At 46.4% G+C, this 17,069-nt stretch overlaps 1 protein-coding gene across 6 annotated transcripts in view; it reads left to right on the forward strand.

Moving 5' to 3' along the window:
* Positions 1–17,069, forward strand: part of LOC105476887 (acetyl-CoA carboxylase alpha) — a 330,276-nt gene that overhangs the window by 42,409 nt on the left and 270,798 nt on the right. Inside the window, exon 1 of one of the 6 annotated variants that reach the window (XM_011733178.2) lies at positions 11,875–12,021. The exons of 4 other annotated variants lie outside the window; for them this stretch is intronic. The gene's annotated coding sequence lies outside the window, so the exon portion shown is untranslated. Of the gene's footprint in view, positions 1–11,874; positions 12,022–17,069 lie in introns of those variants that run through there. One more of the 6 variants, XM_011733186.3, reaches the window with a different exon arrangement.

A 17,069-nucleotide genomic window follows, 5' to 3' on the forward strand; every position in this document is an offset into this window, starting at 1 on the left:
GAGGTGGGTGGATCACTTGAGGTCGGGAGTTCAAGATCAGCGTGGCCAACATGGTGAAACCCTGTTTCCACTAAATACACACAAATTAGATGGGCATGGTGGCTCATGCCTGTAGTCCCAGCTACTCAGGAGTCGAGACTGGGTCACTGCACTCCAGCCTTGGCGACAGAGCGAGACTCTATCTCAAAAAAAAAAAAGGGGGGGGGACTGGGCATGGTGGCTCACGCCTGTAATCCCAGCACTTTGGGAGACCAAGACAGACAGATCACCTGAGGTCAGGAGTTGGAGACTAGCCTGGCCAACATGGTGAAACCCTGTCTCTACTAAAAATACAAAAATTAGCTGGATGTGGTGGTGTGCACCTGTAATCCCAGCTACTTGGGAGGCTGAGGCAGGAGAATTGCTTGAACCTGGGAGGCGGAGGTTGTAGTGAGCTGAGATCATGCCACTGCCCTCCAGCCTGCAGTTACAGAGCAAGACTCCATCCCAAAAAACAAAAACAAAAACAAAACGTATTATCCAGATTCTTGCCATCACAAATGAGTTTTGCCTTTCTTTTTTCTAGAAATGGGGTCTCTCTCTCTCTGTGTTGCCCAGGCCGGATTTGAACTCCTAGGCTCAAGTGATCCTCCCACCTCAGCTTCCTGAATAGCTGAGACTACAGGGACATGCACCTGGCTTGTTTTGCCCATTTTTTGTTTGTTTGTTTTATTTTGACAGGGTCTTGCTATGTCACCCAGGCTGGAGTGGAATTGTGTGATCAAGACTCACTGAAGCTTCCAACTCCTGGGCTCAAGCAATCCTCCCACCTCAGCCTCCCAAGTAGCTGGGACTACAGGCATGTATCACCATGCCCAGCTAAATTGTTTATAATTTTTGTGAGACAGGATCTCCCTATGTTGCCCAAGCTGGTCGTGAACTCCTGGCCTCAAGTGATCCGCTTGCTTTAGCCTCTCAAAGTGCTAGAATTATAGGCATAAGCCCATGGGTACCTGGCCTGTTTTGCCTGTTTTTGTAGCAGGAAACATACATTTTTTGCTCAACATTATGTTGGTAAAGTTCATCCATATTACTTCACGTAGCAATCATCTGTTCATTCTCATTGCTTTATAATATTTCATTGTATGCATGTATCACAATTTATTTATTCATTCTACTGTTGAGAGACATTTGTGTTGTTTCCAGTTTGTAGCCATAATGAAGTGTTTCCGGGGCAGTTTTGAAAGTTTCTCCAGGGTATAAATCCAGAAGTTCTGGTTATAGGGTATGCAGAGTATGTACAACTTTACCAGTTAATGCCAAACTGTTTTCTAAGGGATTGTCCTCATTACACTACTACTTGTAATATATGTAAGTTCCTACTGTTACACATCCTTGCCAAAGGGGCCAAATAATCTTTCCTGCATGATGCAATAATAAGCCTGGGCAGAGCCAGGCATACTTACACGTGCCTTTGGTTGGTTCTCAGAAGCTCAGGCCATAGTCATTTGTTCCCTCCAAGTAAGGGTAAGGATTCATAATATCCCAAGATCCCTGATCACATGCTCCATTAACCTGGAAATATTGGGGCGGATGGGTTGGTGAACAGAATTTTTATTTTATTATTATTATTATTTTAGATGGAGTCTTGGTCTTGTCACCCAGGCTAGAGTGCAATGGTGCAATTCTGGCTCACTGCAACCACCACCACCTGGGATCAAGTGATTCTCCTGCCTCAACTTCCTGAGTAGGTGGGATTACAGGTTCCCACCACCACGCCCAGCTAATTTTTTTTTTTTTTTTTTTTTTTTGAGATGGAGTCTCGCTCTGTCGCCCAGGCTGGAGTGCAGTGGCGCGATCTCGGCTCACTGCAAGCTCCGCCTCCCGGGTTCACGCCATTCTCCTGCCTCGGCCTCCTGAGTAGCTGGGACTACAGGCGCCTGCCACCGCGCCCGGCTAATTTTTTGTATTTTTAGTAGAGATGGGGTTTCACTGTGGTCTCGATCTCCTGACCTTGAGATCCGCCCGCCTCGGCCTCCCAAAGTGCTGGGATTACAGGCGTGAGCCACCGCACCCGGCGCTAATTTTTGTATTTTTTGTAGAGATAGGGTTTCACCATGTTGACCAGGCTGTTCTCGAACTCCTGACCTCAGATGATTCACCCACCTCGGCCTTCCAAAGTGCTGGGATTACAGGTGTGAACCACCGTGCCCAGCCACTGAATTTTTTTTTTTTTTTTTTTTTTGAGATAGAGTCTCCCTCTGTCGTCCAGGTGGAGTGCAGTGGTACAAACACGGCTTACTGTAACCTCCGTCCCCCCGGTTCAAGTAATTCTCCTTCCTCAGCCTCCCTCGTAGCTAAGACAGGGTCTCCACTCTGTTGCTCAGGGTGAGTGCAGGGGGCAGTGAATTTAGTAATGACACAATTTCTTTTTTTTTTTTTTTTTTTTGAGACGGAGTCTCACTCTGTCTTGCCTAGGCTGGAGGGCAGTGGCGCAATCTCGGTTCGCTGCAACCTCTGCCTCCCGGGTTCAAGTGATTCTCCTTTCTCAGCCTCCCAAGTAACTGGGACTATAGTTGTGTGCCACTACACCCGGCTAATTTTGCATTTTTAGTAGAGATGGGGTTTCACATGTTGGCCAGGCTCATCTTGAACTCCTGTCCTCAGGTGATCCACCCACCTCGGCCACTCATAGTGTTGGGATTACAGGCGTGAGCCACCGCGCATGGCAATCACAATTTCTGAATCAAGTAAGGATCCATACGCACTCTGTTCTGCATTGAGCACTAATAGGAAATGAAAGAACAGGAACATGGAGAGAAAGGGGAAAGTAATATTTTCTGTGTGCCTACTATCTTCCAAGCTGTGTGCCAGAAGCTTCACATTTTGGTCACATCATTTAATTCAAAACACCACCTTAGAAGGTAGGCTTTATATCCTGAATATAAGATAGATATATATAACATAGATAAGGAAACAGACTCAGAAAGGGGTCACTTCCTCAAGGCCACAGAGCTAATTAGTGACAGAGTCAGGATTTAAAGCATGGTCTGTCTGATTAAAGAGCTCAAGCTGTTTACAATACAGAGCACAGAGAAGGTAGAGTTGCTGCCGCCCTTGAGACTGACACTGCCAATACCAAGAATCAGTTCTTCTCAGTTTTGCTTGCCTCTATTCACCCCCAAAACTATGTTATTCAACTGATTATGACCATCTTGTTCATTGATTGAAGCTACATTTCCTTTTCATGGATTTTTTTGTTGTCTTTAGTCTTTCTTCCTTTTTTTTTCTTTTTCCATTCAGAAAATTGGGCACATCAGCACAATAGGTCCACTGATAAACAAGACGTGCGTTGGAAAATAACTTTCTACCTGCAGGTCTAGGAGTTAACCAGGGTGAGATTTTTTTTTTTTTCTTTTGAGACGGAGTCTTGCTGTCACCCAGGCTGGAGTGCAGTGGCACAATCTCGGCTCACTGCAACCTCCACCTCCTGGATTCAATGAATTCTCCTGCCTCAGCCTCCCAAGTAGCTGGGATTACAGGCATCTGTCACCACACCCAGGTAATTTTTGTATTTTTAGTAGATGCAGGGTTTCTCTATGTTGGTCATGCTGGTCTCAAACTCCTGACCTCAGGTAATCCTACTGCCTTGGCCTCCCAAAGTGCTGGGATTACAGACGTGAGCCACCACGTCCGGCCCAGAGGTGAGATTTTTAAAAAGACGTGACATTCATATGTTTATTGTGGCACTCTTCACAATAGCAAAGACTTGGAACCAACCCAAATGTCCATCAGTGATAGACTGGATTAAGGAAATGTGGCACATATACACCATGGAATACTATGCAGCCATAAAAAGGATGAGTTCATGTTCTTTGTAGGAACATGGATGAACCTGGAAACCATCATTCTGAGCAAACTATCGCAAGGACAGTAAACCAAACACCACATGTTCTCATTCATAGGTGGGAACTGAACAATGAGAAAGACATAGGATGGGGAACACACCGGGGCCTGTCATGGAGTAGGGGGAGAGAGGAGGGATAGCATTAGGAGATATACCTAATGTAAATGACGAGTTAATGGGTGCAGCACACCAACATGGCACATGTATACATGTGTAACAAACCTGCACGTGGTGCACATGTACCCTAGAACTTAAAGTATAATAATAATAAAAAAAGATGTGACATTGTGAAATCTTCTGCCCTAAGATATGACATACAGGAAAATTTTAATACAGAAGGTATTAAAAGGATAAAAAGAAATTGAATGATGGCTCAATTTTTCTTGACGATAAAGGCTCTACAAAAGTATTAATGTTATATTTTATTATGTATTGTGTTTCATATATAATAAAAAAAATAGAGAGTGAAGGTAGAAGACAGTGAAGTAAATATGTAGCAGGAAAAACCTGAACCTGATATAGGAATAATGGAGACACTAGGGAAGTCTAAAGAGAAGGTAGGGACAGGGGCAGGAAATAAACTTGCCAGGAGCATCTTCATGGCTTTAGAGGAAAGTGAAGACAGGGATGGCTAGGCTATAAAGCTGTTCAACATAAAATGTCAGAATCCTATGATTGGGCAAGACCCAAACAAGTCATCTTGTCCATTTTGCTGTCTTTAAAGAGCCCTTTAAAATTTCTCCAGGCATTTTAGTTGTGGTGTGTAGGACTTAGAAAGGGATTTTTAAAAACATATATATTGGAGGCATCATGGAGGAAGAAGCTAAGATTTGGTAACTGGTTGAAGTATAGAGACTGGAAGTGTTTGCTATTGGATAAGGAAGGAGTGAGAGCAGAAATGCCACGTGAAAACCCTGTGTCCATGTGAAAACATTGTGGGGAGTCTCTACTATTCACGCTGTCCTTCATTGTGCAATTCTACCTTTCATCATTAGGACCAGACTTACAAAGTGGCCTCCCTGAGGACATTTTCTGACCCTATGTTATGAAGTTCCTTCAGGCTCTTAATTCTGGATAAACTGGAGTGATTAACAAGAGCAAAGAGACATAGTATTCAGATAAGGACTTTGGGTCTTATTTTTCCTTTATATCACAACTGGAGCCACAATTGTGGGCAAGGCACTGACTTTCTTGATGAATTCTGTCCATCTGTAAAGCAGCTTTGCCTCTCAGGGAGGCTTTGCCTCTCAGAGACAACGTGAAGACGGATAAGCAAGCACCAGGAGCAGAGTGGCCTCTCAGGTACAAAGCTAATCTTTATTTCAGTCAATGAAGTGCTTACTAATAGAAATACCTAGTCCTACTCAAAGAGCTATAAAAGGGAGTAGCAAACTATACGAGATGGTCTCTGCCTTCAGGATTTAACTGGAGAGCTAAAACCAGTATGCAGACAAAAAATTATATCCTAATTAAATTCTGAACTGTGGGCCAGGCACAGTGGCTCCCACCTGTAATCCCAGCATTTTGGGAGGCAGAAGTGGGAGGATCATTTGAGGTCAGGCGTTTGAGACCAGCCTGGCCAACATAGTGAGACTTTGTCTACCAGAAATACAAAAATTGGCTGGGCATGGTGGCGCATACCTGTAATTCCAGCTACTCGGGAGGCTGAGGCAGGAGAATCACTTGAACCCAAGAGGTGGAGGTTGCAGTGAGCAGACAATGTGCCACTGAACTCCAGCCTGGAAGACAGAGCGAGACTCTGTCTAAAAAAAAAAAAAAAAAAAAAAAAAAAAAAAAATTCTGGCCAGGCGCGGTGGCTCAAGCCTGTAATCCCAGCACTTTGGGAGACCGAGACGGGTGGATCACGAGGTCAGGAGATCGAGACCATCCTGGCTAACACGATGAAACCCCATCTCTACTAAAAATACAAAAAATTAGCCGGGCATGGTGGCGGGCACCTGTAGTCCCAGCTACTCAGGAGGCTGAGGCTGGAGAATGGCATGAACCCGGGAGGTGGAGCTTGCAGTGAGCCGATATCGCGCCAATGCACTCCAGCCTGTGTGACAGAGCAAGACTCCGTCTCAAAAAAAAAAAAAAAAAAAAATTCTGAACTGTGTGATATGACCATATTGCCACAAGAATTCAGAGGAGAGAGAGATCAGTGAAAGCTGGAGAAGTAAGATAAATCTTGGAGAAAATGGGACTTCTAAGGACTAGAAAGATTCAGAAAAACAGGAGAAAAGTTGGATAAGTCTGCCACCATAAACAAAGGTATAAGGATAAGAATAAGCACGGCAATTGCCAGAAGCCAGATTAAAATATAACTATTGGTGGTCAGTAGGAATTAATAACCCAATAATTCCATTATCCTCTGTCCTGAAGACTGATCACTGATCTTGTTATCTATAGAATTTGGATTCATGGTGAGATAGCCCCAGGACAGGGGGCTCTTCATGGTTCTATTTTCTTTTCTTTTCTTTTCTTTTCTTTTCTTTCTTTCTTTCTTTTTTTTTTTGAAACGGAGTCTCTCTCTGTCTCCCAGGCTGGAGTGCAGTGGTGCTGTTAGCTCACAGCAACCTCTGCCTCTTGGGTTCAAGCGATTCTCCTGCCTCAGCCTCCTAAGTAGCTGGGATTATAGATGCCCACCACCATGCCAGGCTGATTTTTGTATTTTTAGTAGACACGGGTTTTTGCCATATTGGCCAGCCTGGTCTCGAACTCCTGACCTCAGGTGATCCACCCGTCTCAGCCTCCCAAAGTGCTAGGATTACAGTCGTGAGCCACCATGCCTGGCCTCTTTTCTTTTCTTTTTTTTGAGATGGAGTCTTGCTTTGTTGCCCAGGCTGGAGTACAGTGGCGCAATCTCGGCTCACTGCAACCTCTGTCTCCTGGGTTCAAGTGATTCTCCTGTCTCAGTCTCCCAAGTAGCTGGGACTACAGGCACATACCACCATACCCAGCAATATTTTTATTTTTAATTTTTTTTATTTTTGACAGAGTCTCTCTCTGTCACCCAGGCTGGAATGCAGTGACATGAGCTCAGCTCACTGAAACCTCTGCCTCCTGGGTTCAAACAATTCTCCTGCCTCAGCCTTCCAAGTAGCTGGGATTATAGGCACCTGCCACCACATCCCGCTAATTTTTTGTATTTTTAGTACAGACGGGGTTTCGCCATATTGGCCAGGCTAGTCTTGAATTCCTGACCTCAGGTGATCCACCCACCTCAGCCTCCCAAAGTGCTGGATTTACAGGCATGAGCCACCGTGCCCTGCCGCAAATTTTGTATTTTTAGTAGAGACAGGGTTTCACTATGTTGGCCAGGCTGGTCTAGAACTCCTGACCTCAGGTGATCCACCCGCCTTGCGCTCCCAAAGTGCTGGGATTATAGGCGTGAGCCGCTGTGCCCAACCCATGGTTCTATTTTCTATTAAGGCACTTTCTTTCCTCCCTTGATTCAACTCAAGTCTGACTTGAGAGACTTTCTTGTCCTAAGAGTGACAGGTATTGAAGGCCTTGTTGTTCAACAGCAACTCTGGCAGCAAAGAGGGGAACAATAATGATAAATCTTAAATGACTGTTCTCAAACTTCAGGGTGATTAATTATTAGGGATGCTTTAAAAAAAGAAAAAGTCGGCCGGGTCCAGTGGCTCATGCCTGTAATCCCAACACTTTGGGAGACCAGGGTGGATCACAAGGTCAGGAGTTCATGATCAGTCTGACCAACATGGTGAAGCCTCGTCTCTACTAAAAATACAAAAATTAGCTGGGCATGGTGGCCTGCACCAGTAATCCCAGCTACTTGGGTTGGGAGGCTGAGGCAGAAGAATTGCTTGAACCCAGGAGGTGGAAGTTGCAGTGATCCGAGATTGTGCCACTGCACTCCAGCCTGGGTGACAGAGTGAGACTCCGTTTCGGGGAAAAAAAAAAAAAAAAAAAAGAAAAAGAGAAAAAGTCAACCAGGTGTGGTGACATCTCCCTGTAGTCCCAGCTACTTGAGAGGCTGAGGTGGCAGGATCACTTGAGCCCAGGAGTTGAGGCTGCAGTGAGTCATGATTGTGCTGTTGCACAAAAAAAAAAAAAAAAAAAAAAGGGCTGGGAATCTGCATTTTTAACAAGCACCCTAGTGTTTGTTTCTTAAGGTGATCAGTGGGACATACTTTGAGAAACGATGCCCTAATCTAAATATTTGACCTAAAAATGCCAAATGAAGCTGCCTGGACAGTGGCACATATAATATTTATATATATCTGGGTTTATCAATTTTTGAGAATTTATCTTTTCTCATCTATGGCTATTACAAATTCATATGGCTATCTTCTAAAGAGTGTGACACAGACACTCTGTTTTAATGTGTTAGTTTTGTCTTCTTAAATAGACTATACTCACCTCGAAGACAGGGACCTCTCATACTTTCCTGACTTTACCCACAGGAAGATAAGAAAGCAATTTTAAGGTTGGAAGGTAGCTGGGCTGCTCAGGATGAATCCCTAATACCTTTACATCACCTTGAAAACCTTGGAAGTCATATATTTGGGATTTTGTATTCGTTTTCTAGGGTTGCTATAACAAAGTACCACAGACTGGTGGCTTAAACAACAGAAATGCATTTCCTCACAGTTCTGAAGGCTAGAAGTCCAAGATTAAGGTGTCAGCAGTTAGTTTTTTTCTGGCATTTTCTCCTTGGCTTGAAGATGGCCATGGACGCCCTATGTCTTCATAGGATCTTCCCTCTGTGTGTGTGTCTGTTTCCTCGTCACCTTGTCTTATAAGGACGCCAGTCATACTGGATTAGGGCCCACCCATATGACCTCATTTTAATTTAATTACTTCTATAAAGACTTTGTCTCCAAATATACTCACATTCTGAGGTACTAGGGGTTAGGACTTCAACATATGAATTTTGGGATACAGTTCAGCCCATAACAGACCTCTAGTGTCAGCTTCTAGAAACGTACCACTCATCCTTCTCTTCCATTTGTTAGTCTCATATGGTAAGTTCTCTCCACCCTTTGGTTCTCCTCCCCCACCTCTTACAGACATAATAGCTTGTGTAGCAAGAACTCATGGAGCAGCTCTAAAGAACCTACAGTAGGGATGGGCAGGTTGTGGCATGCACCAAACACCATAACACTCAGGGGTTGCTGAAATTCCAGTTGTACTGTCTTAAAGACACAGCTCTCTGCTCATTCTCTGCCCAGCTGTCTTAGCATTTGGTGATAACAATTAGATTATTAGATCCTCTGTAAGTGACCTTGGTATCATAACTCATCCTTCCTTAATTTTTTTTTTTTCACTGTAGCTTTTATTAGGCCTTTCTTTGGCTAGTTCTTTAGAAAGCTCAATTATTTTAAAATAGAAAGCTCAATTATTTAAAATAATCAGTGAGGTCAAAAGCAGGACATGCAAGGGCTGGCTGAAATTTCACGTAAGGACAGTTTTTGAGGGTAAATCCCTGGTTTTGTAGAGCTTCTAAAGCTGGTAAACAGCAACACCATTAAGAATCCTAGGGAGAGGCCGGGCGCGGTGGCTCAAGCCTGTAATCCCAGCACTTTGGGAGGCCGAGACGGGCGGATCACGAGGTCAGGAGATCGAGACCATCCTGGCTAACACGGTGAAACCCCGTCTCTACTAAAAAAATACAAAAAACTAGCCGGGCGAGGTGACGGGCGCCTGTAGTCCCAGCTACTTGGGAGGCGGAGGCAGGAGAATGGCGTAAACCCGGGAGGCGGAGCTTGCAGTGAGCTGAGATCCGGCCACTGTACTCCAGAGGCGGCGACAGAGCAAGACTCCGTCTTTAGGGAGACTTGGCATGGTGGCTCACGCCTGTAATCCCAGCACTTTGGGAGGCCAAGGCAGGCGGATCACGAGGTCAAGAGATGGAGACCATCCTGGCCAACAAGGTGAAACCCCGTCTCTACTAAAAATACAAAAATTAGCTGGACTTGGTGGTGTGTGCCTGGAGTCCCAGCTGTTCCGGAGGCTGAGGCAGGAGAATCACTTGAACCTGGGAGGCGGAGGTTGCAGTGAGCTGAGATTGCACCACTGCACTCCAACCTGGGAAACAGAGCGAGACTCCATCTCAAAAATAAAAAATAAAAAAGAATCCTGAGGAAAGAATTCCTATTATTTAATATGATCTAGGAAAGGTAAAACAACAATAAGACACAACCTCATTGTTTTTAGTTCTTTCCAAAGTCACTCCCTTCATGTCAGCTTCAGAGACTGCTGTTATGGAAAGGCGAGGCTTCCCTCTTCCCAGGCCATGTTTTTCGGTCAGTCAAATCAAACATCTTACTAAGCCAGGAAGTCTTGCTCAATTATCTTTTTCCCCCCTACCTTTGTCCAACTGATAGATATCTCAGTGATACAATTATTGTGAAATATGAATCACTGTTCTGTAAAGTCCACATCTTCTTTCCTATGTTCTCTGCTTCCAATCCCTGTCATTTAATTAATTGATTTATTTAGAGATGGGGTCTTTTTACGTTGCCAGTGCTGGGGTGCAGTGGCTATTCACAGGCGCAGGCACAGCACACTACATATAGCCTTGAACTCCTTGCCTCAAGCCATCCACCCACCTCAGCCTTCTGAGGAGGTGGGACTATAGTCCAGGTACATACCACCGTGCTTGACCCTATTATTTTAAAAATGGGTTGATAAATTCTTGGGGAAGCTCCACCTAGTGGGATTATGAGGGCTCCTGGATGAATATTGTTCCCTGTTGGACCAATCTTTTCCTCTTCCTGCCTCAGCTTCCGCCAATAACTTCTTACCTGGGGCATGTATTTCTATCCTATTCACGTTTTACCCTCTGGCATAGAGCTTGTTCTCACTTAACTGTCATCCTCTGCGCTTCTGGCCTTCCTCACAAGTTTGTAAGCATTAAGAAGGTGCTGTGCATGCTTCATTAAATTCTTCCTTGGATGGGTTGAGTTCACCCTGTTCTTCTCAAGCGCAATTTTCCCCAAGTTTCTTCCCTAAGCAATGTTTGTATTGTGTTGGGACCCCTTCCAGTTATTATTAATTTTCAACACACAGCTACCATGAAAATCTTGCTATGAAGTAACTGGCGAAACTACAGACACGGATTGGCTTCCTCTCAAAGGCCCGGCGTGCCCACAGTGGAGGACGGAAAGCATTCTCCAATCCGAAAAGTCTGGAACGCTTTGGCAACTACTTTGCTCAGGGCAGGCAGAAGACGGTGGTTCTTTGGTACACTCCCCTTCTTACCGAGCTTCGTTTACTGAAGCTTCTCCTCAACACGCCAGGATCCAGCATGTGTAACACCTTTCGAGTCGGCTGTCTTGGGGCTGAGGAGCGAAACGGGGGGCTGGTTATGGACTTCCAGCATGGGGTTACTTAGCCCGCCCAGGCTTGCAAACCAGCTAGCGTGATGAGAACAGGTGGTGGACGCGATTGCCCACCTCTTGTTAATGTGTTAGGATTCAACAGACAATTAAACGGGCCCGAACGCCGCCTGCCCCACTCAGCCCGCCTTAATGCTGGGTTCCCTTTCCCCCCGCTACAGGCCGGCTAGTCCCGGTCCCTCACTTGGGACGCCTCTGTCCCTGGTGCGAGGCGCATGCTGGACCGCTTCCCCTACTCCCCTCTCCGCCAGGAGGAGGAGCCGAGGGGCTGGCCCCGCACCCGGCTGTGGCAGAAGGGGCCGCGAAGGCCGGGCCACGGGCGCCACGACTGCCCAGGGCCCGCCCGCTGCCCGCCCGCCCTCTAGCCGCTCAGCCCCGAATGGCAGATCAGCGCTCGGACCATCGGCATCGCCTCACATCGCCCCGCCCCGCGCCGCCCTCCCATTGGCTGCTGCTGAGCCCTGGGGCCCGCGCCTCGCCCCCCGGCGGCCCTGGCCGCGCCGCAGCCCGGAGCGGGGTCAGAGGTGAACGGCCTGGAGTAACCCCGGACGTAGTCACCTCCTGGGGCTCGCCGGCTGAGGTGGGAGGCAGGGGCGGGGCGGGGGCGGGTCAGGTCCCCTGAAGCCCCGCCCCTTCTCCGTGTGCGGGGCCGGCCTGGTGCTGCGCGCCTGTCAGCCATCGCCTGAGCCGCCGACTTCTCCTCCCGCCCAGCAGTGTCTCCACGCAGGGGCTCCGGAACCGCCCGACCGCACACGTTGCCACCCTGAGGTGAGGTGAGGGCCGGCCCAGAACCTGTGACCGGGGGCCTGGAGAAGCTGGGGCCAAGGGAGGGGCGGCGTTAAGCATGGGGCCGCCTCCCATCCTCCGCCCGCCCGCACGCGGCCTGGGCTCCACACCATCCAGACCCGGTGCCGGGCAGCCTAACCCTTCCCGCGGCTCTGAGGCCTTGAGGTCCCCTCCCTAGAGACATGGAGAGGTCTGGGGTCTCGGGAGGTGGGAGCTCAGATCCCGGAACTGGGAGGCGTACAATTCAGGGCCCCTCTAGAAAGGGGCTGGGGTTTCTGCCTGGAGCTCGCCCCCCACCCCTCCTGCCCAGCTCCAGCGTGGTGTGATTCCTTCCAGACCCCTGTCCAATCCGATTCTGGGCTCGGAAGAGAGAGAAGACCACGTGGGAAGGGGGCGTTGCGGGTTGGGTCTGATTGCATTGAAAGTCCTCTCTCTCTTGCAGGATGAGGTGTGGGGTGCAGACCTCACTTGCTCTCTCCGTGCCTTTGTATCGTGGCGAGAGCCAGGGCCAGGCAGGTTGTCCCTGCCAGTTCCTGTTCCCAGGATTTTATTATGTTATCTGTGAGGGACGTAGTAAATGTACATGCCTTTTGTTACTCTCTCCTTGTTTGCCATGCTGATCAAGGGAAGTTACTGGAAACAGGACGTAGGAAGCTGATGTGAAGCTAATGATTTCACAGGAAAATGTGTGTGAAGGCCCTACCCGGATCGGGGCCAACATTAGTTTGGATTTGGAAGTGGGAGAGTGGACACTAATGGACACTTGAAATCAGCTCTAAAAATCAGGGACTTAGTGTAGGCCTTGTGGGTTTTATAGAGGCATTTAAGAATATAACTGCTCAGGAGAAATACTTTAATTTCAGATATTTTTGTTTGGGGATTTAAGACTGGAATAAAAAAAGACCCTAGGCCTTCCTAATTCCGTTTCTACTTTAGCGATGTTTCAGTAATTTCCTAATGTGTGGATAAACCTAATAACCACATCTTCAGTCTCAGAAGTTTATTTCCTTGAATTTTCTCTCTCTTTCCATTCATTTTTTCCCTCCCAATTCGGTAGTATAGATTGAGAAGCATGCTTTCTTTGGTTACATGGTCTCTTCTCCCTCAGCAGGGAGGAATACTCATATTTTTCCATTCTTGAGGGGAAAGCCCTGGATGTCTGTGATGAGAAGGATTTCTGTGCTGCTTATTTGATTGGCACTTTTCAGAAAAGCATTGTGGCCTAATAGAGCAGGACCACCGTTTACCTATCCAGATAGATGCCTGCTTGCTATAAATAGCAAGTTTCTTCCCACTTCTCTTGCCTCAGTTTCTTCATTTCTCAATAAAACTGAATGCATAACAGGAGGACTGATGTAAACCCAAGAATATTAAACATTTTAAAGTGGGCATATGAAAGATGCCAAAGGTAAAGTATTAATTTATGAAGCCATCTGTGTTTACTAGTGTTGTAGAATTTTGTTATTTTGTTTGTTTGAGATGGAGTCTTGCTCTGTTGCCCAGACTGGAGTTTCTTTTTTTTTTTTTTTTTTGAGGCGGAGTCTCGCTCTGTCGCCCAGGCTGGAGTGCAGTGGCGCGATCTCGGCTCACTGCAAGCTCCGCCTCCCGGGTTCCCGCCATTCTCTTGCCTCAGCCTCCCGAGTAGCTGGGACTACAGGCGCCGCCACCACGCCCGGCTAATTTTTTTGTATTTTTAGTGGAGACGGGGTTTCATTGTGTTAGCCAGGATGGTCTCGATCTCCTGACCTCGTGATCCGCCCGCCTCGGCCTCCCAAAGTGCTGGGATTACAGGCTTGAGCCACCGCGCCCGGCCCAGACTGGAGTTTCTATGGTGTGATCTCGGCTCACTGCAACGTTGTCTCCTAGTTTCAAGCGATTCTCCTGCTTCAGCCTCCTGAGTAGCTGGGATTACACACGTGCGCCACTATGCTGGGCTAATTTTTGTATTTTCGGTAGAGACAGGTTTCACCATGTTGGCCAGGCTGGTCTCCAACTCTTGACCTCAGGTGATCCACCCTTCTCAGCCTCCCAAAGTGCTAGGATTATAGGCATGAGCCACCACGCTGGGCTTGTTTTGTTTTGATTTACCAGTGCATAATAGAAATACATCAAGCATAAGATTAAACTGCTTTTTAAAAAGGAAGTCTTGGGAAATGGTGGCTTTTATCTTAGTGAATTTATAGTTCAATAACTAGGTAATGATGAAGACCTGGTATTGTGAAAGCCAGCCTCGGAGAACACTCTCTCATCTGATGTTGACCTCTCTAAAGTGCTGTAAGCAGGTTCAGGTGTACATCACTACGTAACACTATTTCCTTTGCCCTCAGTGATTGGGAAAATTTTTATACCTGTCATGTGGACTGGTTTAACAGGTCTAGGGCTAGTGTATTTCTTTCTTTAAAATCTTTTCTTCCTTCATTTGGATGGCTAATATCCTAATAGTCTTAGTTTGGGAAAGAAGTGAATTAAAATAGAAACTGTGGAATAATACATTAGAAATTAGTATTTTCAATTGTGGGAGGAGAGGAGAATCCTTTTGTAATTCAGAAAAGAAAGTTATGTCATTATCTAACATGTTCTTAAAGATTAGTAATTATAAGAGCTGCCGGGCATGGTGGCTCACGCCTGTAATCCCAGCACTTTGGGAGGCTGAGGTGGGCGGATCACGAGGTCAGGAGATTGAGACCATCCTGGCTAACACAGTGAAACCCCGTCTCTACTAAAAATGCAAAAAATTAGCCGGGCATGGTGGCGGGCGCCTGCAGTCCCAGCTACTCCGGATGGGGATGCTGAGGCAGGAGAATGGCGTGAGCCCGGGAGGCGGAGCTTACAGTGAGCCAAGACTACGCCACTGCACTCCAGCCTGGGTGACACAGCGAGACTCCGTCTCAAAAAATAAAATAAAATAAAGTAAATTCTAGGAGCTATGTGTCAAGCATCTTTCCAAACCCATAAAACAGTAAGATTACAACAAAGCGAATAAACACTAGAAACTCATTGGCTAAAAAAATTCCTATTAACTATTGAGGTAATTACCATTAATCTACTTTAACAGATTATTAACTGTTTTTTTTTTTGTTTATTTCAATTTAATTTAATTTTATTATTTTTTGGAGTCGGAGTCTCGCCCTTTTGCTCAGGCTGGAGTGCAGTGGCACAATCTCGGCTCACTGCAACCTCCACCTCTCAGGTTCTAGCAATCCTGCCTCAGCCCCCTGAGTAGCTGGGACTACGAGGTGCGTGCTACCATGCCCGGCTAATTTTTTGTATTTTTAGTAGAGATGGGGTTTCGTCATGTTGGCCAGGCTGGTCATAAACTCCTGACCTCAGGTGATCTGCCCACCTCAGCCTCATAAAGTGTTGGAATTACAGGTGTGAGCCACCGCATTCGGCCTCAATTTTATTTTATTTGTTTATTTATTTATTTGAGACAGGAGTTTCGCTCTCGTTGCCCAGGCTGCAGTGCAATGGTGCGATCTCTGCTCACCGCAACCTCCACCTCCCGGGTTCAAGCGATTCTCCTGCCTCAGCCTCCTGAGTAGCTGGGATTACAGGCATGTGCCACCATGCCTGGCTAATTTTTTTGTATTTTTAGTAGAGACGGAATTTCTCCATGTTGGCCAGGCTGGTCTTGGACTCCTCACCTTGTAATCCACCCGCCTCGGCCTCCCAAAATGCTGGGATTACAGGTGTGAGCCACCACGCCTGGCCACTTTATTTTTTATGTATTTATTTATTTTTTTGGAGATGGAGTCTCACTTTGTCGCCAAGGCTGGAGTGCAGTGGCGTGATCTCAGCTCACTGCAACCTCCGCCACCCAGGTTCAAGCAATTCTCCTGCCTCAGCCTCCCAAGTAGCTGGGATTAGAGGCGCATGCCACCATGTCCGGGTCATTTTTGTATATTAACAGAGATGGGGTTTCACCATGTTGGCCAGGTTGTTCTCTAACTGACATTAGGTAATCTGCCCGCCTTGGCCTCCCAAAGTGCTGGGATTACAGGCATGAGTCACTGCACCTGGCCTTCATTTTAAAATGTTTTTTATTTTTTATTTTTTTAGAGATTCTCTCGCTGTGTCACCCAGGCTGGATGGAGTACAGTGATGTGATCATTGCTCACTGCAGCCTCGACCTCAGCTCAAGCATTCCTCCCACCTTACCTTCCGGAGTAGCTGGGACTGCAAGTATATACCACAGTGCCCAGCTAATTTTTAAATTTTTTTGTGAGATGGAGTGGAGGTCTCACTTTATTGCCCAGACTGGTCTCAAACCCCTGGCTTCAAGTGATCCTCCCACTTCAGCTTCTCAAAGTGTTGAGATTTTAGGTGTGAGCCATTGCACTCAGCCTATTTCTTTAGTTTTAAAAAACCGTAATGAGTACTGTATTCACTTGAATCTAATGGACTATTTGAAGGTGATATTAAACAGGTAGGAAACTATGACAAATAGTGTCATAAGGATGTTGCACTTACACAGAGTGTAAATCTGATTGATAAGGCATTAATTCTTATGAGTTTAGCTGGTCAATCTTAGTTAAGTGTGCTCTAATGATACAGTTCTCTTACTAATTTGTTACTTTTTCAAGCTACCATTGGGCTGTCTAGTCTCAGGATGTTTAAGGAGGCAAGTGAAAAGTGGCTTCAACAGGGGCTATTCAGTGCCCTACCTAAAGGTTGGTGGCCCCAATTGGTCTTGCCTTCCAATGGTGTTGAGACTTAGACTCATTCCATCCTTTTAGCATGCCATACTCATGCTGTTTTATACAAAGAACCACAATAACATTTACTATTCCATGACATCAGGACTGGAAATTGCATGGCAGTACTATTTATGGAATGGTTATTTCAGATAGAATAAAGTTGTATAAATTATTTTCTTTGTTTTAAGGCAGGATCTCTCTCTGTCATCCAGCCTGGAGTGCAGTGCTGCAAACATGGCTCACTACAACCTTGACTTCCTGGACTCAAGTGATCCTCCCACTTCAGCCTCCTGAGTAGCTGGGATCACAGGCACATGTCACCATACCTAGCTA

This window comes from Macaca nemestrina, chromosome 17, assembly GCF_043159975.1.
Source record: "Macaca nemestrina isolate mMacNem1 chromosome 17, mMacNem.hap1, whole genome shotgun sequence".
Lineage (NCBI taxonomy): Eukaryota > Metazoa > Chordata > Mammalia > Primates > Cercopithecidae > Macaca > Macaca nemestrina.